The sequence below is a fragment of the Lissotriton vulgaris genome, chromosome 2_1 (genome assembly GCF_964263255.1).
Source record: "Lissotriton vulgaris chromosome 2_1, aLisVul1.2, whole genome shotgun sequence".
In the NCBI taxonomy this organism is placed as follows: domain Eukaryota; kingdom Metazoa; phylum Chordata; class Amphibia; order Caudata; family Salamandridae; genus Lissotriton; species Lissotriton vulgaris.
The window spans coordinates 417,286,552-417,310,355 of record NC_141687.1 but is presented as its reverse complement, the minus strand read 5'-3'; the positions used below and the strand labels follow the sequence as shown (position 1 = coordinate 417,310,355).

General features: G+C 43.1%; 1 protein-coding gene and 1 pseudogene across 1 annotated transcript in view; both read left to right on the top strand.

The window, feature by feature from the left end:
- PARD3B (par-3 family cell polarity regulator beta) overlaps positions 1 to 23,804 on the top strand; it is a 1,965,377-nt gene that overhangs the window by 429,705 nt on the left and 1,511,868 nt on the right. The gene's annotated exons all lie outside the window — the stretch shown is intronic.
- The window catches only part of LOC147730494 (zinc finger CCCH-type with G patch domain-containing protein-like), a 40,899-nt pseudogene continuing 22,663 nt past the window's right edge, over positions 5,569 to 23,804 (top strand).

Sequence of the window (23,804 nt, the reverse complement as noted above, 5' to 3'; positions counted from 1 at the left end):
GTCTGATATGCGCAGGGTAAAGTGTGCTACCATGTCTACCTATGTATTTTATCACACCACTAAATTTGAAGGAAAGGGCATGCCTATGTACTTAAAATTCATAACCAAGCAGTCCCATCAGTTTGTTCTGACACGTCTCAGACTTGGTATAGTACATAATTTAGTTGCCTTCCCTGAGATGAAAGTTCCTAGCCATTCCCCCTGTCCTTGCGATGGTCAGACTAGGCAAAGTACTCGGCACTTTATGCTTATTTGTCCACTCTATATGCATCTTCGCCGTCTCTATCTCAGACCTATGTTTTTAAGATTATCAGTGTATACTATTACCCAAGCCATGGAATTATTATTTGCACTTGACTCTGCAGACACCTGTTTTTTTACTGCTACTTTTTTACTCAAAGCCATTTCTCATAGGAAAAGTCTGGTGTTTTAAATCTTCCTAAATTCTTCATTTCTGAGGTATTGTTTTATTGTAATGTTTGTATTGTGTTTTATTGTACGCTTTTGTGATTGTTTTTAATAGTCGAATAAAGCTTGAAATTGATTGATACAACAAGTAACATCTTAACTGCAAGAGGTCAGGATTATTGGGTTTGTTAATGGTTGTTAGTTGCATAACATAAATAAGCAGCAACTATGGCTTGTGCATAATATTGAAACAGCTTCCACTTAAAGCCCTGGTGACACCACGACGATGTTGCTGCTCTTGAGTTTCAAAAAGAGAAGGGAAATCCACAGAGGAAATGACCTCTCTTTAAAGGATTTCCCTTCAACTTCAATGCTCGCCTGGCATGACGTCATGGAGTAACTTCTACACTATTGAGAAGTGAGCAGTGTGAGCAAGCGCACATCAACGTGTCTGCTGTCACTGCAGTCCGGAAAAAACGGACCGCCTGTGCCAGGGCACAAAACAGAGCCCGATAGAGACCCGTATCAAGGCCCCCTGTAAAAAATTGCTAGTGCTCAGCACCGGTGAGACCCGGCCCACTTAAAACCCTGCCTGTGGGACATTCAAGCTTTACCAAAGCGTTTTCTGGATGCTGTACAGCATTGGCAATACGCTGTCCAATATGGACAACAGAAAAAATGTTATGATGCGGCCACGAGTGATGGTGCTTCATTAAACGTGTTCTTACAAACTAACATAGGGGCCATTTTTGGTGATTTTACTGATTTGAGTTGGATAGGTAAATACAAATAAAATGGAAAAAAGTGCTTGTTTTAAAGAGGAGGAACTAGCAGCAATTACCTGCCTGGTCCTCCTGCACCTAAATAAAAGAAAAAGAACAAATGTTTTTTAAATTAAAAAGGGTGGGGTGGGGGGAAACAGAGGAGCGAGCGGGGGATGAAATGGGCAGTGAGGCAGGAAGGGCAAAAACAGCACATGATGGAGAGGTCAACAGTAGGGGCGGAAGGAAAAGCACATGAGAAAGAAAGCAACAAGGAGTGCGGGGGTGGGATGGAGTTTGGCAGGGCGAGAAGCACACAAGAGAACTTGCATTACGAGGCAGACAGCATGAGGACCGAGGGCAAACATCTCATGAAGGGATAAGCACAAAGGAGAGACAGCTGAAAAATATATAAAGGAATGGAGTGCTTAGGTGAGAAGATGTGGCCTCATGGCAAGAGCTGCCGACTTTAGAGCTGTGGAACCAGATTCTAGCCTCGGTGTCCGCTCAGCATCCTCTGATTCTTGGCAAATCGCTTAATCTCCCTGTGCCTACCAAAAAAATGAATGTGTCCTTGTGTAATGTAACTAACTGATGCTCATGTAAAGCGCTCCAATACCTTCGTGGAGAGTTTGTGCTATAAACAAAACAAAAAAAGCAAAAATGTTGCCTAAAAGTGAGCAGTTGCAGGATAAAAGCCAGCCAACCAGGGAGATGGTAAAGAGATTATAATCCAGGGGAGGGACACACAAGATTAACAAACTAGGGCCAAAAAACCCATTGGATAAGAATCAAACAAATAATTCACAATATAGCCAAGCAGTGGTAAGCAATGAGTGGGCGGTAACTCCTTGTGAGTTCTTACTAAGCCCAAAATAGGTATTTTGCAATCACAAAGCTTGTGCTTTACTGAGTAAGTAAACTAGGGGCACTAGATTTGAGTTTGACTAGTGTGTGGTGCCCATGCCCAGCGACAGTTGATATACTGCTACTTTAATATTCTATATCCAATTTCCTTTCAGAAATTATAATTAGAATGAAATGTCACTTCCCTGTCCCTGTTGGAGTGCAAATATCTTGCCACTAACTTTTCCCCCTCTGCGACTCACAGTAGCACTGAAACTAAGGGTCTCTTTTTACACTTTCACGCCTAGAAAACAATTTCAAGTTCCATCTCAAACCAATCTGTATGTTAACCCTGGAGCCTTAGCCTGGCATCAGTTCCCGCCTTTTACGCTGGCTCACTGCCACTGATATAAATAGCCGTGAACACGGACGATCGCCTAATGTTAAATATTTCCATTTCAGATGGCATTAAAATAGTTGCTCTTTATGGCAGCTGTGCCTGATGGGCCTCTCGGATTGCAAACATGTCCCGCTCCAGTGATGGTGTAACATTAGCCTGCCCATCACCAAGGACACCTCAAGCAAAGCCTTGCTGACCTCCCGGCCCTCTTCCCTGCTTCACACTTTTTAACCTTTGATTTCTGCTGGTCTCCTTGACATAGAAACCGGCTTAGCAGCCCTTCCTATACATTGGCCTACAGCCCCGGCACCAGATTTTTTTTCCCTTTTAGGTCAGATGGGCAGAACGAAAGGGCTAATTTAATTATTTACAGGAGATCCATCTTGGAGACAAGTTCTTGAATGCTCTTCCTGCAGGGCACACAAAATTCTCATTTGCTTTATCGGATAACACCGCTTGATGGATGGACACTCGTGGTGCACAGTTTGTTTGTCTTTCTCCTCTGACCCTACTTGAAATCGTTAACTTTTGTGCTCATAAGCACAGGCCTGTTGGCATCGAGGGGTTAATTGTAGAGTTCAGTTAGTAGCCGCTTCCGAAGGTGATGGAGAGACGGCCTGGCTCGGCTGATGTTAGATGCTTGCGCCAGTATCCTTTTCGGGTCCCCCTCACCGTCCACGGGATTCAGAATTCTCTTCTCCCACCTGCTCTCCCTCAGGCCAAAGTCATTAAAGGCAATTAAGCGTGAATAGTGCAACCCTGACGGATGCAATGTCAGGAGAGGGAAGCCAGTTCACGTGCTAGAACAGGGGGCATAATGTATCTGTTCAGGGGGGCCAACAGATTCAATAACAGAAAGATAGAATTGGGCCCCAAGACCTAGGTTTTGAAAACGACTAACTACTGCCAGCCTGCTTTGCTAGACGACATTGTTTTGGTCGTGTTTTGTGGTGCTGTGGAAGCCCTCAACTCCACGTGGCATAATGTATCTGTGTGTATATGTTCCTGCAGCTTCTTCCTAAACCATAATCCCTCGCACAGACACTCTTCCTCTCTGGTTTCTCAGAGTAGCTTTTGGGGGTCGCGGGTGCAGCTTGGAGGCCTTCAGTTCCCTTCATGCCCGTCCCTACTTTGTTACCACGATGGTCCATAGACTTAAGCGCTCGCTGCTAACTCCTGCAGATCGCAAGATTGAATCAACACAGGAACAACGCTGCCTGTCATTTCTTCCATAGAGGATATATTAGTATAGTTGATTTGGGTAATGGTTACACTGGTTCTTTAGAGTGCTACAAAATGGTTACTTTGTGGTAGCAAGTGCTATGTAGAAACAAGATATGAAAAGTTGGTATTTAAAAGGACATTTTCGTTGCTCTTTTAAATCGATATAAAAATGATGTTGGATTTCTCTGTCATGTTTTGAAACTGAACTGAGTCCATTTCGTGAATGTGTTTGACTGCAGCAGCTCCGTGAACATCGATCCGCGTTAGCAACTTGGGCCGGCCTTCAGTGCAAGCCACGGCGCTCTCTTAGTATTCCACCCCATTAAGCTAAATGCACTAAGAGATGTTTTTTTTTTGTTTAAGTTCATGCAGTTGTTGTCTTGATGATGTGATTGGAGGGTGAGGCACACGACAAGCCACGCAGGCACTGGTGAAAGTGTTAATTGAAGTTTTGGAAGTTTTACTGGTGATTACTTTGTGATTCAACAGAGAAGCCTGAAGTATTCTGTGGCACGAGCAGGCTGTTTCTAAAATGGCCAATGAAAGAAGTTTCACACCCTGCACCAAAAACACAAGCTATTTTGCTCTAAAGCTATTGAATTGTAGTAAGGAACTTTATGAGAGAGACTCCGTGGTCCACTTACAGGACAACAGATTTCGGTGCATTGGTGATCTGGGCCTTTATGTGACTTGATGCTTTTACACACTCTATTTCACCCCCTTTGATGAATGGCTGAGATCAGGTTGGTAAGGTGGATGGAGGCATCTTTATTTATTTTTAATGTATCTTTTGTCGAAACCCTGGTAGGTGTTGGATGAATTATAAGTGTATGGTATAAATTATTTCCAAATATAGATCCACTTAGACATTTATTGAATCTTGATGTTAGGGGGTGATATTAATTATTAACAGTTAGTTTTTATGTATGATGTAAGATAGCGGTGTGCCATTTCTAAGTGTTGTAATAACAGATGTTATGGTACTCTTATTTCATAGTGCCCAGGCTAGAAAACTCGGAATGTTGAAATATTAAATTGACATGCATGAATATTTGTCATGCATACCTGAACATGTCAGCAGTGTGCCATCTTACTCATTCTTATTCTTAAATAGGGCTCATGTTACTGCCGTTTTAAAATATTATTAAATTAGAGCACAGTAGAAAGCAGATCAGTTCAAATGTACCAACATAGAATGCCCTCCCTTAATAATTGTCGTTATTTATTTTTAGCGCAACAGGGACGGTTTGAGGAGTTTCCGTGCTGTAGGCAAAATAGAAATTTCCCTGCACGAGTGCTCCCACTACACATAATTAATTCAGTTTTTTGTGTCTTTTGCAGTAATTCTGTGCTGCCTCTGGTTTTCATTCGAAGGTGACCTCCCCTTACCTTATGGTAGCACCATCAGTGGTTGTATTCTCCTTTTAAAAAGTAAAATAATTCACTCTCATCGACAGATCTCCATTTATGACGTTTTTTCCCAATGGCCATATCTGGCAGGGTGCTTAAGTGCACTCAGGGGGCTCAGGATACTGAGACTTTTGGAGGGGAAGGACGAGGCGCAAGGTGAGCACAAGAGAGCCCTGTTTCGGGATATTTGGAATCATTCAACAGTCCTTCATTTACTAGGACTGCAATGTTTATAAGAACACACAGCATGTGCAGATACTGTGAAACAATTCGAAACGTACGTGAAATCCGAAGATCAAGTGTCCATTTGCTACTGCTCTTGGTGTTTTGCAAAACATACATGCTAGCATTCGGAAGCATGGACTAAGGAGATTGTGACAAATGTATCGAGCACCCTTGTCCAGATCTTTATGGAAGAATGCAGTTTAGGCTTGCTGGTCACTGTAAATGACCTTTTTTGTTTATTCTGCAAGCTGTTGAGCTCCTCTAAAATTGAAGAAATCAGATATTCCTGACACAATGGACATGGGAAGCCTAGTGGCGTCCATTGCGGCTTACAGTGCACAACTTCAATAGGCTGAGATGGTACTCAGGGCTGAAATGGACCCTTCGCAGCAATCGGGCTTGATCCAGTTGTGGGACGATTTGAAACAGCTGATAGAACTGAATGAATCTAGCTTGGCTTCTGTGAAAACGAGTAAAGTGCTCTCCACTTTGAACACCACTGGGCAGGTCCTCACAGAGCAGGATGAAGAGTACTTGGCTTTCCAGGCAGCTATAACTGAAGTTAGTGAGACAACTGACGCTTCTGGAAGCAAGGAAGAGAACTTACCAGGAATGGCAGACACAAGTGAGGAGTTTGAGGACAGTGACGAGGAGGACCAGGAGGCTTTCAAGGAAGATGATGAAATTAGTGGGACAAAGGTCAAAGCTCCTTACTACAGCTCCTGGGGCACTTTGAAGTACCACAATGCCATGATTGTGGGAGCTGAGCCTCCTGTAGATGGCAAACCAAAGGTTTGTGTGCTCTACCTATACCCAACACACAAAGCTATGAAGCCCTGTCCATACTTCCTGGAAGAGAAGTGCAATTTCCTAGACAACTGCAGGTTCCCCCATGGACATGTGGTGTCTGTTGATGCGCTACGTCTTTTTGAGAACCCAGACATAAGCATCCTGCAGGAAGGGTCTGCATGCTTGGCCAAGCATAAAGATGGCATCTGGTACTCTGCCAAAATCACAGATATCGACAATGGATTCTTTACGGTTAAGTTTGACTCTTTACTACTGAAGCAGGCTGTGCTGGAAGGGGACGGAGTGATTCCACCAATGAGGTCTGAGGAAGCTCCCTCGTCAGAGGACGAAGACAGTGATGAGCTTGGCTTTGCCAAAGTAATAGACTCTGAATCGGTAGAGGCTGGAGACTGGGCACCAAGCTGCAGTGCTTCCTTTGCAGGCTGGTAGGTGCACACCTGCGGTATGGGCTCCAAGCTATTAGCCCTGATGGGATATGAGTTTGGAAAAGGGCTGGGGAAAAATGCTGAGGAGCGTGTGGAGCCTGTCCAGACTGTAGTTCTACCAAAAGGCAAATCCCTCGATCAGTGTGCTACAGTGTCCTACAGAGACGAAGGGAGGGGAATCTGATACCGCATAAACCTAGGAAACGGCACTGAAAAGGTAGCAGCTATGCAATGTGTTTGACGTCCTGAATGAGAAACTGGAAGGGCGCGATCCCAAAGCGATAGAAGGGACTGCTGCCTCAACGAGCCCTGGGGGTGACATGTACTGTGCAAGCCAGAGCACCAAGAAGGCCTTGAGTGTCCAAGTCTTTCAAACCCTGGAGAAGATACGGCAGACGGAGAAGGATATTGGGAAGATTCGTGAGGCTCTGGCCCGCAATGTGGGCAGGTAAACCATCTCCAACCCTGCTGCCTATCTTGGGGTTGGGAGTCACACAGGGACGCCAAACAGGATTGCCGGGATTGTGTGTGGGTAAGGTGGAAATGATGGAACTGGGGGTGTAATTAAGTACACTCATTTATTGTGCTCTCTGATGGAATGGTAAGAAACTTGCCTAATGGGACATGAGCATAATTTGACTATGTAGACTTGTATGTAAATAATCTGAAGGGAAAGCTAGTCTTGTACTGGGTCTGGAAAAGTGCAACTCTTAGTGCATCTCATGCTATTACCTACCGGTCATAGCAACACAAGACTTCTTGCGTAATTCTCACCCGGCGTTTTAACCTCAAGATGGCACCTGTGAAGAAACAGACCTGCTTTTTGAATGCCTAGCAGCAGATCCATGGGAACTTTTACCGATCATGGATCTGCTGCTACCAACCCCCTACCCCTTCCCGCTCTACTCCTCTCCTCTTTCCTGCCACTAACCTTTGCCCTCACCTGTCCTGGCCCTAGTCCCCACCCTGTTTACCAGTGAATTTCCCGCGTCATTTGAGAGCTAGCTATTTTGTCTGATGCTCGATGTAGCTACCTGGTTTAGCTATAGGGAAGACAGGTTGGGGATTCCCTCCTTGGACGCCACTTACCCAGTCGGTCTTTAGCCAGACTTCCTTTCGTCTCCCCTGTCGTCTCTTCTCGCTTCCTCCCTCTATTTATATCTCTCCTTCTCTCCTCTCTCAATGTACTGAGACTGAACTATTTTGTCTGATGCCCGATGGAGCTACCTGGTTTATCTATAGGGGAGATGGGCCGTGGATTCCCTCCTTGGTCGTCACCTACCCAGTCGGCCTTTAGGCAGATTTCATTTTGTCTCTCCTTGTTGTCTCTTCCCCTATCCTCCCTTTCTCACCTTCCCTGTTCCCTCCCCGCTCCGTTTATTTTGCCCTCCATGTTATTTAAATGTTTCCCATTGAGACCTAGCTATTTGGCCATAGCTCGGTGGAGCTACGTGATAGCTATAGAGGAGATGGGTTTTTGGACTTCCCCCTTGACCATCACCTACCCAGTTGGTCTTTGGGTAGACTTTTCTTCGTCTTTCTGCCGTATCTCCCTCCCATCCTGTTTTTCTGCGAACCTCTTCCCTCGACACTTGAGACCGAACTACTTTGTCTGATGCCCGATGGAGCTACCTGGTTTAGCTAAAGGGGAGATGGACCATGGATTCCCTCCTTGTTCGTCACCTACCCAGTCAGTCTTTAGACAGACTTCCTCTTGTCTCTACAGTTGTCTCTTCCCTTATCCTCACTTTCTCACCTTCCCTACCCCCACTTCTTTTCTCTCTCCTTTCTCTCCTCTCCTAATGTATTGCTGATTGTTTGATGTAATGTGTAATTGTTGATCTTTTTCTATTATACTGTTAAACCACATTGTTGCACTTCTTTTGCGTCCCTCCTGTCATCTCCTCCCGCATCCTCCCTCTATTTATGTCTCTCCTTCTCCCATCTCTCAATGTATTGAGACTGAACTTTTTTGTCTGATGCCCGATGGAGCTACCTGGTTTAGCTAAAGGGGAGATGGACCATGGATTCCCTCCTTGTTCGTCACCTACCCAGTCAGTCTTTAGACAGACTTCCTCTTGTCTCTACGGTTGTCTCTTCCCTTATCCTCACTTTCTCACCTTCCCTACCCCCACTTCTTTTCTCTCTCCTTTCTCTCCTCTCCTAATGTATTGCTGATTGTTTGATGTAATGTGTAATTGTTGATCTTTTTCTATTATACTGTTAAACCACATTGTTGCACTTCTTTTGCGTCCCTCCTGTCATCTCCTCCCGCATCCTCCCTCTATTTATGTCTCTCCTTCTCCCATCTCTCAATGTATTGAGACTGAACTTTTTTGTCTGATGCCCGATGGAGCTACCCGGTTTAGCTAAAGGGGAGATGGACCATGGATTCCCTCCTTGTTCGTCACCTACCCAGTCAGTCTTTAGACAGACTTCCTCTTGTCTCTACGGTTGTCTCTTCCCTTATCCTCACTTTCTCACCTTCCCTACCCCCACTTCTTTTCTCTCTCCTTTCTCTCCTCTCCTAATGTATTGCTGATTGTTTGATGTAATGTGTAATTGTTGATCTTTTTCTATTATACTGTTAAACCACATTGTTGCACTTCTTTTGCGTCCCTCCTGTCATCTCCTCCCGCATCCTCCCTCTATTTATGTCTCTCCTTCTCCCATCTCTAATTGTATTGAGACTGAACTTTTTTGTCTGATGCCCGATGGAGCTACCTGGTTTAGCAATAATTGGAGATGGGCCGTGGATTCCCTCCTTGGTCATCACCTACCCAGTAGGTCTTTAGACAGACTTCTTTTCATCTCTACGTCTTGTCTCTTCCCTTATCCTCCATTTCCCACCTCCCCTGCCCCATACACTACTTTTCTCTCTCCTTTCTCTCCTCTCCTAATTGTATTGCCTATTTTTTTATTTATTTATTGTTTAATTTTTTCTGTTACATTGTTGATTTTTTGTTACATTGTTGGTTCTCATGTAAAGCGCTCTGATACCTCCAGGTCTAGCCCGCGCTATATAAAACTCTTTAAATAAAATGAATAAATAAATATATGTGTGACTGACCAAGTATTTTGTGGCTTCTTCTCACTTTGCCAACAACCCCACTCCGTGGTGCCAACATTTCAGGTGCACTAATAGCAACAACAACCACCATAGTCCATAGTTTCACTAGCTATAGCCCAGGCTGTTGGGACTAAATGGTCTTTGGATAACAGATTAGCTGCGGCCCATTTCTGATTTATACTTTTTTCTCATTTTTCATTATTTGAATGGTAAAGGAAAGCATCCGAACATCCTTGGACATGGCAACTTGTGTTTTCCATTTGAAGATGAACATTTTGCTACTTTTATTTCACCCATTAAAGTGTGAGACCTAGACTTGTCAAATGTGGGCATTTCATGACCTTTCAAAGTGTCAAAGCTTTTTTTAAAAAATAAGCAGATTCTGAATAATGATTGGTTCAGCAGGAGGTGTGATTTTTCTGAGGCAATGCATGATTCCAGGGGCACTCCGCAGGACCTTCTGTCTAGCGCCTGCAGTTTGTTAGAAGTAATTGCTATTCTCTTTAAAGGTCTCTGTCTGTTAATGCCTTACATGCTGTACTCCAGAAGGACAGCCACCTTTGCCGCCTGCCGCTACAAGCGTGTGCCATCTCTGTTTCGAAGCGGATGGTAAGATTCTCCACGCCTTTCTGGCATTCCTGTTGTATCCATATTGCGCCAAAATGTCACCGGTGGGGCTTCAAGGACCCCGTGAAGCTGGTAATGAAGGTACTCCAGAGAAACTTGTTTGGGATAGATCAGGTGCAGTCTTTACACTTACACTCTAAGATTCATCCCTACATGTGTAGCTAGCTGCATAATGTTACCACATGGGTGGTGTAAAAGCACTTTATTCACCTATTGGCACAGAGCTTCACGGTCTTCCAAGGAAGTTGTAACTCAAGAATAAGCTAAGCGTTTAATGAAACAGACAGATATCTAAATGCTAGCTAATTGTCACGTGTTCTTTCATGTTTTGGGTGGAACCACAGACCTCACACCTAGGGGGTCGGCTCACATCCTAGAAAAGACTATTTTATTTGGCACTGAGAAAGTGTACCTCTAAGCCGACTTGTTAACCAGACAGAGACAACCAGAAACAACAGACTGAAACTAAGGATGTCTGCTCCCCTTTCCCACCAAAGTTCTCAAAAAGGCCATCAACCACCAATTCACGGAGCACCTAGAGAACAACAATCTTTTGACCCCCTCCCAATCCGGATTCCACACCAACCATAGCACCGAAACTGCACTGATCGCTGCCACAGATGACTTTAGAACCCCCCTCAACCGGGGAGAAATGGCGGCCCTGATCCTCCTCCACCTCTCAATAGCATTTAACAAAAAATCCAATCATACTCTTATCAAGAGGCTTCATCACATCGGTATACAAGGATACGCCCTTAAATGGATCGCCTCCTTCCTCACAAGAAGAGCCCAGTGAATCTGCCTACCACCCTTTTTCTCGTAGCCCAGGAACATAATCTGTGGCATCCCTCAATGCTCATACCTCACCCCTACACTGTTCAACATCTTCATGAACCCCTTGGCCAATATTGTCAGAACCTTACGAATAAACATATTATCCACAGCAGACTACACACAGCTCATCTTCTCACTATTGGAACACCCCTTCACCACAAAGGCCAATGTTCACAGGCGTATGACGGGCATCGCCAACTGGATGAAAAGGAAACAGCCTAAAACTCAGCACACACAAAACACAAGTGCTGATCTTCAGGATAAACACCTTCCAGTGGAACATCTCCTGGTGGCCTTCTGAACTAGGACCAGCACCTACTGTCACAGACCACCATACCGAACAGCAAGCTCACTATGAAAAACCAGATCAACGCAGCCTCTTGCGCGTGCTTGCTCACTCTTTGCTTGCTCACTCTTTGCTTGCTCCATAACATCTTCAGATGACTCCCCATCGACACTAAACAAACTGTCACTCAGGCCTTATTCACCAGTCTGCTGGACCAAGCATCTCCTGAAGAGACTTCAGACCGTACAGATCTCAGCAGTCAAACTCATCATCGACCTCCCCAAACCGACCCACACCACCCCCACCTCCAGAGACTCCACTGACTCCCCATTTTGAAGAGATGTCAATCCAAGAGGCTGATCACACTTACAAAGCCCTTCACAATCAAGGACCAGCGTACATTATCCACGCCTGAACTTTCAACAACCCTCCAGACACCTGCACTCTGCTTCTCTCTACCTTGCACACACACCCGCATCTGCCAAAGCAACAGTGGAGAATGCTCACGTCAAAATCCTGGAACAACCTCCACCTGCACCTACAAATCTCTTCCTCTCTTCTGGGATTCAGGTAGGAACTCAAAACATACCTGTATCAACTGAGCCCCCAAGCAGCCTTGATCTGAGTGCCTCGATACCCTCACGGGTGATTAGGCGCACTTTATAAATCCGATTTTGATTTGATTTGATAGGGAGAAAAATGCATTGCTTCAGGATCAGAGTCATTCCCTCTTATGCTCAGTACTAAAAGAGGGACACATTACTGTGAACCTGCTGAAGTCAAACCCACATTTATGAAGGTACCAGTGCACGCTGTTACCATAATCAAGCTTTAAGGCTATAATTGCAAAAATGACTGAAGTGTTTCATGAATGGCTGAAAGTTCAGCGTCACCTGTTGAGAATGTAATATGAATGCAACGTTTCTGACTGGTTGTACTGAAGCAGCCATATTTGTTAGCCACAACTCGAAAAGCCAATTTTCTGCCTGACCCATCGCAAGGAACCTCTGCTGTGCCTGTATTCAACTTGACCGCTGTCATCCATTGTTCACTAGTAACAAGCCAGGCCTGGAATCAGTTTGTGGATGAACCCTGTATCCTGTTCAATCTTATCCACATCGGTTTTTCAGAAGAAGCCAAAAGAAGTAGTGAGAGACCAAAAGGGAGTAACCGGATTCCTGAAAGAAAATAGGTAATGAAATGTACTCCACATCGGAAAGGAATGACAACGGTGCAGACCTTCCCTCCTTATAAAAGGGTCCATGGTTTGCTAGCGGACTGAGGTAACAATGCGCTCTTTTAAATGGCCGTTTCATGGGGCTCTTTCTGTTTTGGAGCTCTGCAGTGTTATCGCCTGCCATGCTCAGATTATTGTCATCATATATCCTGGTGGACATCAATTGCCAGATTGGCCATTTTCTGCAACGTATCCTTTTTTAAATATATTTGGGTGTCTCCTTTTAAAGTCTGGCCAATACCTTTTGATTTTACTATTTTTTTTTGCGTGTAAAATGCTTCTAGGGTATGTTAGTCAGCCCTCTTCTTCCTTTGGTTAGTTATTACATAATTCACATTTTTCTTTCACCCACTGCATATTGCATGAAAACGGGTCAGCCCGCTTCAACCATTGACGTCCTTCACTGTGACAGTTTTCTGCCTTTCACAAGGAGCACATCCCTATACAAAGCAGTTCTCTTAAGTGCCAAGGACTACTATGGCAATGTGTTTTCTTTCTAGATCAAAAAACTGTTTTTTCTTTTAGGCTTTTTTGTTCTGTATATTGATATCCTCAACAGGACAGTCTTGCAAACACCATGACCAAAAGGCTTTTGGCCAACATCAGTCCTGCAGGCTTTGCCAATGTTCTCTTTTTACATCTGGCGTTAGCCAAGGCCTATTGATTTTTAATAAAATTACACATATAACATTACATATAGGGGCTTTCAGTCAGCTATCTTCATCCACTGGGCTGCCAGTGTGTTAGCTTTTGTTCTGCCTACCACTGCATACATTATTGGGCTCAGGTTCAGCCCAGCTCAGCCATTGGCTTGCCTCCCTTTGAGTGATGGCACCCTCCTCTTAACACAATGTGCACGTACACACAAAAAGAAGTCCCCTTGTTTAGTTTGAGGACCATTCACAACTTCGTTAAAGTCTAAAGCTGGCAACCAACGTCAGACCTATTGCCTTTGCTTGTTTCTGTTCGACAGCACAGTACTTTAGGCAAGGATGGGCATGACACACTGTCTATGTTGTCGTCCTTTTTAGAGTGGATAGAATTCGGAGGTGGAAAATGCCCTCGTGTAAGATTTTTGTTCCATTCTTCATTCTTTCCACAGATTGCCAAATACTCATTAGCTCTCGTCACTTCCTGATAAATGCATGAATTTTAATTTCCTTCCATGGAATGGTATGACATTACATTGTATCTCACGGATTAGGAGAAGGACGTGCACAACCTTTTCAGTTTTTCAAGTTGGATTCCTTATCTCAACAACATCAGCCCAAACTATTTGTTATTTGAAGCTCTGGAGAAGTGTTGAAGGTAAGCAACTTTTTTTCGATCGAATAAGGCATTTATATCACTACTGCACTGCAGAAAAGCATACCTGCCAAACAACGAGAGGATGAGATTTTATATAGCGCAGCATATGTCTATTGCAGTGAGGGGAAACCTTTAGGTCAAAATAATTACTGAAAAGATAAAATTGCAGGTGTGTAGCAGCCTGGTAGTTACCCCTCCAAAACATATTCTTAAACGTTGATCAAAAAGAAAGTCCAGTTTCAAAAGGACACAGATGGAGAAAGCACATATAACCAAATTCAGTGTATCGCCTCTTCAGCACATTGAATCTCTGACTTTTCCCAGCCACTACAATTAAAGTGCCTAGAGGCATTCAGCCCACAGTGAAATCTACATGCAAGTGTACCACTTCACATGGAGTCTTTGTACCCTTTTGGGTGCACGGCAGAGTTATACCACTGGTTGGTAATAGTACTATATAGAAAGTAGTTCTCTAAAACAGAAAAGATGTCTACTGTAACCTCCCGTGTGCCCCAAGTTACCTTAGTGCCTTACTAACAAGATTACACCTGCAGCCTTACACAGCAGAGCTCTCTTCTCCCTCTCATATGCAATACAACCTTTCAAGGAAGGTGTATCCAGTACAACCAAGCCAAAAGTCTCTGTAGTCATGTGTACTCAGTGCAGACTGCGAGTCAAGGTTTCACTTGTGGGCTTTCCAGTAACAAAACATTGTCATCACGTGTGTAACCCAAATACATGCAATTTTAGCAAATAGAAGACTAATAATCCCCAAATGCACCGTTAAATAAAAGAAAGCACATGCCTGCGAACAACGCCTGGTGATGACGCGGAGCAGGGATGCCAGTCCTACCAGCGCCTCAGTGTTTTATGGGCAGGACGTGAGATGGCTAAAGGTTTAAGGTTAGAGAAAAATCACTTTAACACTAGTTCATAGCGGTAAAATGCATTAACCACTTAATCTGTGTCTCGTTTTCTACTCTTGTCGTGCTTCGCGGAGTAAATGGTCTCAACAGATTGCAATGACAAATGATCTTCACAGATTGTCATGGAGATTGCTGATGGGATCTGAAGCCAGAGTAGTTTTTAATAAATGTGCGTTAGATCCAGCTTCCGGGGCACCAGGGCACTTGGGGGGGTTACTGCGCTCCAATCACATCAACTGGGGTGTTTCTCACTGGTGTCCTGGGCTTCAGTACTAGTGGACCCAAAACTGGATAACCAAGTACTCCTCTCCAGCACTTGACTCCCTCAGGGAAGTGAGACCGAGCAGTCCAAGGCTTACTCAAGCAGGTGCGGTGCGGTTAGACATTCAGAATACAGTGCACACTATACTATCAGCTAATAAAATCCATATCCAGTCAGTTCTTTGCTTTTTTATAAAAGAAAACTACTTTGACACAAAGAGAAATATACTACACACAAAACTAGGATAAACCATGAAAACCAGATGTCTTTACAACCCTCTGGGCCAGAGTTCCGACCTCAAACAGTATTATAGTGCCTAGACGCTAAGAACTACAAAAACACAGTTAACATGTAGACATACATTTAGCATTGCATATTACAGACCAGGATGTACAGTGTTGCTCTCATTCACAAGAGCCATGATACAAATCCTAGTATTGAAATGAGGTAGTGTCTGCCTTTGAAACGAAGTCAAATGTTCTTGATCAGCCCCACAACCTGCCACCCAAAGTTTACAGATGTGCCCTCCCATCCTTAGTGAGGAAACCCCTCCAGTGGCGTCAGGGATCTTTTAACAGGTGCCTGATGTCTTGGCACAGTTTACTGGAATCCCACTAGTCTAGTAGCCACTGGCTAGCTGTGGGAGGGTAGTGGCTGGCGAGAGGGGTATAAGGAAAATAGGACTTTAATAAAAGAGGCACATAACTGCTCAATCCAGGTCTAAGAGCAGAGTGATCTAAGAGAACCACAAGAGATTTCAATTCTAATTGGAACTATGATCAAACGTGTGGCAGGTGCCAGAATTAAACGTACACAAGGATTTAAAGGGAAGGAAAGGGAAAAGGGAATTACATTAAAACACATTTCTCCCCTAAGGAGAAACTAAGAAGTACCATTAACACATTTGGTAACACGTCTGACATTCCATACTTTGCTGTCCTTGGTGACAACACTATTGCGATTGACTTTAACAATGTTAATAGGTTTACCAAATTTCATTTCACCTTTATGTACAATGCCAGGCTTTGGTATTCTGACCCATTCTCCAACAGTAAAAGAAGGTTCTTTGACTTTCATATGGACATCATAATGACATTTACTTTTGTTATGTTTAATCCCCACCCTCTGAGCTACATCGTCAACACTGATTTCAGAGTTACAACTCTTTGTAGCTTTTTTGAACCACCAGGGACATAATTTGAAAATGGGATCTCTACCTCTCAATAAATGGAAAGGTGAAATTCCAGTGTTAGTGTGAGGAGTTATGCGGTACAACCACAGGTTTTCTCTCAATTTATCCTTCCACTAGGCACCAAAATTACGTGCCCCCAATGTGTCTTGTTTGAGAACTCTGTTGTATCTCTCCACCTGGCCATTTCCCTGAGGTTCATACAATGCAATAGTCATATGTCTAATATTAGAGATAGTAAGAAAATCAAACATCTTGTGGGACTTGAATTGCACCCCATTGGCAGAAATTAGGACTTCAGGATAAACTTCCCGGGCAAAAACTTCTTTAAGAAATAGAATGACATTTTCAGTTGTAGGATGGGGTACAAGTTTGAATTTGGGCCATTTAGAATGATAATCCATTAACACCAAAGCAAACCTGCAGTCTTGTAGCAAAAAATTGAAAGGACCAGCTATATCCAATTCTAATTTCTGCCAAGGATAATCTGGCCATTGAACAGGAATGAGGGGAGCAGGGTTACATTTACACATCTTTTCACTGCTGACACATCCAGGACAATCTCTCACAACTTTGTCCACAAACCTGTCTAGACCATGCCACTGCTCTGATAGCTAGGCTTATGTCACGTTTGCAAGAGTAGATCACAAAAGAAAGGTTGGAGGACTGTACCACAGAACACCCTTCGGAATTTACAGATTGTAACTGGAAGTTCCACATGGGCTCCTACAGCACAGGGGAGGGGTCTGGGAAAGTGAATACACTTTCAAGGACTGAGATCAAGCTTCTGTCTCTGATGTGCAGCAAGCTTCCTTATTTTGAGCAGCTGTCTGCAATTTCCTTGTTCAGAGCTCCAGCTCCCCAAGCCTCACGGGAACAGCTGTTACTCTGGCCGATGCCGCTGTTTCTTGTTAAAATGGCAAACTCCTTTGCAGCACAATCCATCCTCAAGTTAACCTCCCATCCAGGGGTTTGGAGAGACACGGTGAGTAAGCCTCTTATCTTGCCTTTAAACAGCGGGCCATTTTTTGATAAAAATTTTTATTTTACAGAGTTTATATAGCGCGAACTAGACACGAATGGGGTATCAGAGCGCTTTACATAGCACCAGTTGCATTACATGAGGACACATTCATTTTTTGTTAGGCACGGGGAGATTAAGTGATTTGCCAAGAATCACAGGATGTTCAGCGTCATTGCCGAGACTCGAACCCAGTTCCCTAGATTCGAAGTCGATATTTATTGCTGCCACCACTGTCAGTCTAGCACAGCCTGTGTAGAGAGAGAGCAGTAGCCACTCTCTGTGAAATAGGGGTGCATTATGCATGCCTCGCTTGAACCTCCGAGCCAAGCTCTAGGGCCTCAATTCATGTAAATTGGGATGCTCTCAGTGGACATGTATGATTGTTCTACTCACTGATGTAGGGATCTAGAAACCATACAGTCACTTTTAAGTGACTTGCCTGGAGATCAGCATAAGGCAGGGAAAGCAGTCTCTCCAGAGACATGCAGAAGATTTCCCGTCCCAACAATGGGCATCAAACTTTGGACAGGATGTGTGTGCTTAGGTTTTAAGAGGACCACTAACCTCCTCCTTGTTCTGCCATGTATGCTTAGGTTAAGAGAGTAAGCTAGTACATTAACTTTACTGATGTTTTTGTCTCTTGCTGATGTGGACTTTTCCTTCTTTGGAGTGCTGAGATTTGGCACCAGGGATTGGAAATGTGATCTTTTTCAGGATTTGTTTTTGTAACAATGACATTTTTTCATTCTGCCATATTGATAATCTGAAAGGAGGGAGGATGGCTTCAAGTTAAGATGGAGAGTACAGAAGAAGGAACAGTGGGAAGATAGATGGATACTACCGCTCAGGATGGGAAACAAGGAGGAACTGGACGAGCAAATCATGTATTTGCTCTTTGTGCATTTTACAAGGCAAGGATGTAATAGAACGAATGGGAGTATGGGGGAGAGGATAGGAGTAGGCGGGGCTAGAGCCAGCATGTTATTCCTTACTGTGCTGTTGTGTGTTTCTTGAATGCCGCTCTCAGGCCGAGTCAGGACTCTTTGAGGGTGTCGAAGTAAAGAAGGCAAGAACCAGAGAAGGGAGGGAAAAAGTATTATGGAGTATATGTTTGGCACGAAGATGGCAGATGTGTTACTGTGATTTTTACTCCGTATTGTAGGCTGTAAGCTGAAAAACAACGAAAATACAGAACTGTTTCCTAAATCAAAGTCTGTAGCAGTTTCTACCTAAAATAATGCGATTTCTGAAATCCACAATATTGACCCTTAAGAAATTTTGGTGAGAGGTGAGGAAGAAATTGTGTGGGGAGACTGCAGCAAAGTAACTTATTCCACAGAAGAACAAAAGAAAGAACAGCAGTCAGTTTTGGTTGTGGTTTCCACGACATGGGAACAGATTTTCCTGAAGTGCAAACTTCAAAGATATATTTGAAAGAAAACGTGTTCAACTAGTTTCAACTTATCTCAGTTGCAGACCTTGGACTACTGTCTCTTGGGTGGTCACTCAGCCAGGTGTGGCCAGAACCAGCTGAGGAGCATTGGAGACCTACTAAGGTGGATCAGGAGCGGCCCTTGCTATGGCGACGATCGGGTGCAAACTCCAAATGTTGATTGAGGGAATGCATGTCGAAGTGTAGAAAAGAGAGGAATGCTGTACATAGACCAGTAGCAGTTTAACATGCAGGCACATTAAACATCGAATTGTCTGAGAAGATTTGTTCTGTTTCAGCTTTCATTTGAAATGAAACTTTGCAAATTACGGTTACCTGTGATGGTCTGTGACATGAGTACCCCAGCATGCATTTCTTTAGGTCACCAACATAGCACAGTAATATTACAATGCTAGAAATGCAGTACATTATAAATGTTTTCCATTTTTGTTTGAAGACGGGCGTACTTGCAAATCAAACCAACAAACATTATGATTGAAGGCCATTTTGTTATGTTTCGCTGTCAACTCTTTGCTGAGAGCAACAAAAAAAACCTTCCCTTCTCCCATACTCGGAGCTGTTAAAGCTAAATTAATTTCCATATTGACATATGGTGCAGAAACGTGCCCTGGAAAGCGCAGTCAAGAATCCAGCTCTCTGCACTGTAATGTTTATAGATGTTTGTTTAAGCTTTCCAAGAATTCCTTGCAATCACAAATAAGGCTCGAACTCGGCCTCTTAGATCAACACGTAGCCTTAAAAGCAAACATTTTAAAACACTGCTTTAAACTGCACGCTTTGAATGCATGAATTTGGACAAAATCGACTACAACTCACGATGGCATGTAAAATAATGGCGAATATATTTTAATTATGCAATGGAACCTCTCTAATGCCCAAGATCTATGAGAAAAAAAATCTGCCATAGGCTTTTTTTTCATTGAGTTATAAATAAAAATACTAACATTTTAAAACTGCAGAGTGACAAAATGGCGTTTCAGAGCAGAAGCCATCCTTGGCCAATTATCAACAGCTACAAAGAACTCTGTCCACAAAGCCATTGGATTAGCCCTGTCAACATTTTACAAACTAAAGTTAGTGCATCTTCATTTTGGGCAAATCCCTACATTGGGCTATTTATCTCCATGGGGGGAAAACGCGTTCTAATGAATGAAGGCTATGTAAATATCAAACTGAGACATTGGTGCATATGGTCTCTTACTAGGAGAGCCAAGGCAATGGTTAAGGACTTCTTTTATTTTGCATAATTTCCGTACCTGTCACCATGGTCATCTTTTGCCTTAAGGCCGAGCACCCTCAGCTAGTAATGTGGTTTAGCAAATATATGACAGGCACGTAACAGCTCTTGAACAACTTAAAGCAGTCGTCTACCCCCTTTCATGTACCCATGACTTACACATAAACCACAAGGTATTTTCCCCCCAGTACTTCTATTTAAAATTCAACATTTACATTTATACACCTCCCTTACTAGTATATTTCACTGTGCATATAATTCCAGTGCACACCTACAAAATAGGTGTGTCAAGCCAAAAATTATACATCATAGGGTTTAGATCGATTAGCCTGTACCTTTTCTGCCGGTCTGTCTTTTTATATGTATTTAATTTTTTCATTTTTTCTCCGAAATAATAATATTCTTAATTGCAATTCTTTATATCAACTGTATGTTTTCAATTAAAGGAAATAATGTTCTGAATATGACTCTGGTCACTAACCTACCTAAACCCGGAACACACACACCTTGCTTTTGCACCAACAGTCTGTATTTTAATTTCCCCTTTTTTTCTAATTTGTTAGTATTGCAATATTACACAGTATTCTAAGTGGACTGACGTATAGTTTGAAGCATAACACAGGCCCCTGCAACCGCTCTGGTTGACGTAGGGTCCACAACCCATAAGGGCCCACAAACCTTCAGGGAGCCCCCGTTTAGCCCTAGGCCAATGAATGTCTGTGAGATGTGGGAGACACCGGGGCCCGTTCTCACCTGCAAGGGGTGCACATCCTTTTGCGTTATGCCACTGCACAGTTACCAATGGGGTCTGTGTCCAGAGGCTCACCTTCATCAAGTCCTGACTTCTTAACCAACAGCAACTGGAATTCTAGGCCCTTATGTCTCACTCTTGTAACAGCAAGTACATGAATCCAAGATACTATTGGTTGAAAATATAGGGCAGGATAACTATGACCTTTATGTCATGGACTAGGTGGCTGCTTTGGAAAGTAGCATGTTGGTGTTGTGTTAAAAAGGGAATAAAAATAAAATTTGTTACAAAAAGGACAGACTAACATTAACAATACATGTGGCGGCTAAACACCAAGATACAAGCTTCTTCTTTGCACTCCACTCTTATAATAATACGTGAGGTAAATGCTTAATTATTAATCAAGTGATCTACTTTTTTATATTTTTTCAGCCCTGCTTTAAACTTCCATTCCTGCAGGCTGGATTCGTCGGTCACTCAGGGGCGGTACACAGGAGCGGTTCGACCATATCCTGGTGCAGACCCAGCGTGGGCGCACCGCTTCATTTGTGTAAAACGCCGCCACATCCATCTTGCATTATAAAGCTCTAATGGGGAAGGAGTGTCCACAGCATCTGTTCTGATTGGTATTTCTCTTTAGAACACTGAGCCTTCAGGGGGGCCGCATGTGGAAGATTAATCCTGAGTCCTGTAACCAGGTAATTTTATCCCAAGTAATTTCTGCCAGTGTGAACATGATTACTAGGCGCAGTGCTATTAAAGCTGCAGTTCATGGCAGTGTGAAGGTAGGACCTCATCTTGCCTCCATCATGTCATTTGCCTGAGCTTGTCTGATTCGAACAGGCCCTGTTAAGCATTTGACCTCTTTTTTTCTTTAAAGGTCTGAAATAATTCACAGCGTACGTGCCTCGATCTCCATTCTTCCTATTTTTCTAGTTCTCTTTCCAGTCACCCTGGTGTGCAGGTCTTTGATTGACAGCTTCTCGTGGGATGCTGGGATGCTGAGGTTGCTAAGCAGATGCATGCATATGTGTGTGTATATATATATATATATATGTGTGTGTGTGTGTGTATATTTAAGGCTGGCAGCTCTTGGTGCATTCAGTTTAATGCTGCATAAGCTGTAGACTCTGCTTGGTTCTGTCTCCTCTTTGTACTCTCCAGATCATAGTGGTGGCTGGTAAAAGCTGCTAGTCCTCTTAAGAGTGTCCTGCTCCCTGCCTCCGCTTACAGCAGACCCTGTTTAGTCTCTGGATTCAACTTTGCCCTCAAATGATAAATAATTTCTTGTGTTTGTCCCGTGTTATATTTTAATTCTGTGACTGTTTTTGCCATCTCTACTCTTGTGCATTCCAGTGCCTTCAGGGCAGTTTTCTCAAACTGCCTTTATTACTCCTGAGCCGTCCGACCAAGTCTCATCTCATGGTACTGCTCTTCTTGGAATATTTCTCCATGCTTACCTGCACTCTACGTTTTCAATTTGACCCCTCCGATTTTCACAGGAGCTATCCCTTGTAGAGGAGAAAACTGTTGCTGTAACTAATTCTCCATTTCTAACAATCACAAATAGCAGGATTCCTATAATCTTCCTTCCTTTCATGGCGTCTCTATGGATTTTGAAAAGTACTGTGACGTAGTTCACTGGATGGCCCTTTTACAGGTGTACCTTTTGCTCCCAGACAGGGGCTCTAGAGTATTGCATTCTGTTCTGAAACCCTCATCAGGAGAACTGCATATAGCGCTTTATGTCTCATCCAGAGTGCTGCATCCGGTTGTGGGGGGTTCTTATCTGGGGTGTTGCATTCAGTTTGTCAGGTCCCATTTGCTTTGTTGCATCCCCTTGTCTAGAGTGTTGCATCCAGTTTGGGAGGGATCATCTGTGGTGTCGTATCCAGCTGTGAGGGCCTTTTCTGATGTGTTGCATTCAGTTGTGGACACTTTATCAGAAGTCTTGCATTTGGTTTGGGAAATCTCATCTGGAGAGATGCATCATGTTTTTAAGTATTGCATCCATTCTAGAGGCATCTGCTCTCGAAAGGGGAAAACATGGTGCTGTCCCTCGAGGAGGAATGGGTTTCTAAAGAATGTATGGTTGAAACTACCAGTCCTAAAAAAATAGTAGCTTAAAAGTGCAAATAGATAGTGGAGAAAAGGACAAAATGGTGTTTTATTATAGAAACTTTCAATATTATGAAGTGAATTATGTGGAAGCCATTTTTCAGTGGAAGGGTTTTCACCCATACCTTTATATACCAGGGTCAAATCAAACAATATTTGTATTACAAGAAATCCATAAAAGTACAGCAAACCAAATGCATACATTAAAAGCTCTCGCCCGTAGTAAGTGTGAAATATTATATCATAAAACACAATATAAAACGAAATCAACATAAAATGATACATATGTATTGAATACTTTAAATGCTCCTAGCGCCATATGAGATTTGTAAATGTAAAATATACTACACACTCCATGTGAACTGATGACTGGTGATATAGTACTTAGAGAGTAGCAGAATAAAAATGAAATAAACAATCCAATCTCTTAGAAAAAATATGAATAATACTCATGGAAGGCTCAGCAACAATTAAAAACCCTCCAGGTAAAAAACAGGTTATTGTAAACTCAGTGTTCAATTTGTGGCCATATGCGGGGGGCTTTGCATGTTAGTTGTCAAAGTAGACAAGGGAGTTGGCTTAAAAATCTGGGCACATTATTTAAACTGCCTCATACTACAGCCCATCTGGGTGCTTTAATGATTTGCATTTCCTGATTGTGTTCTAGTTGTAGGTTACAATGGCAATTTCCTAAGAAAATCAAAGGCCACCTGATAATAAATGAGACCCTGGGATAGGAATAAGGGTCGCAGTACTTTTAATCTGATGTTTTTGTAAAATTTACAGACCAACAAGAAATGCATAGTAGATCTTCCAGCTTTTACGTTGCATGGGCACTTTTGTTAGATTTGAATACCACGCCTTTCATTTAGGAAATGAAATAATATGAGGGATTAGTTGGAAGCATAGTCTAGTCAAGTAAAATCTGTCATGATAATTAATCATAACAGATAATCTTGTTGCATCGGTCTCT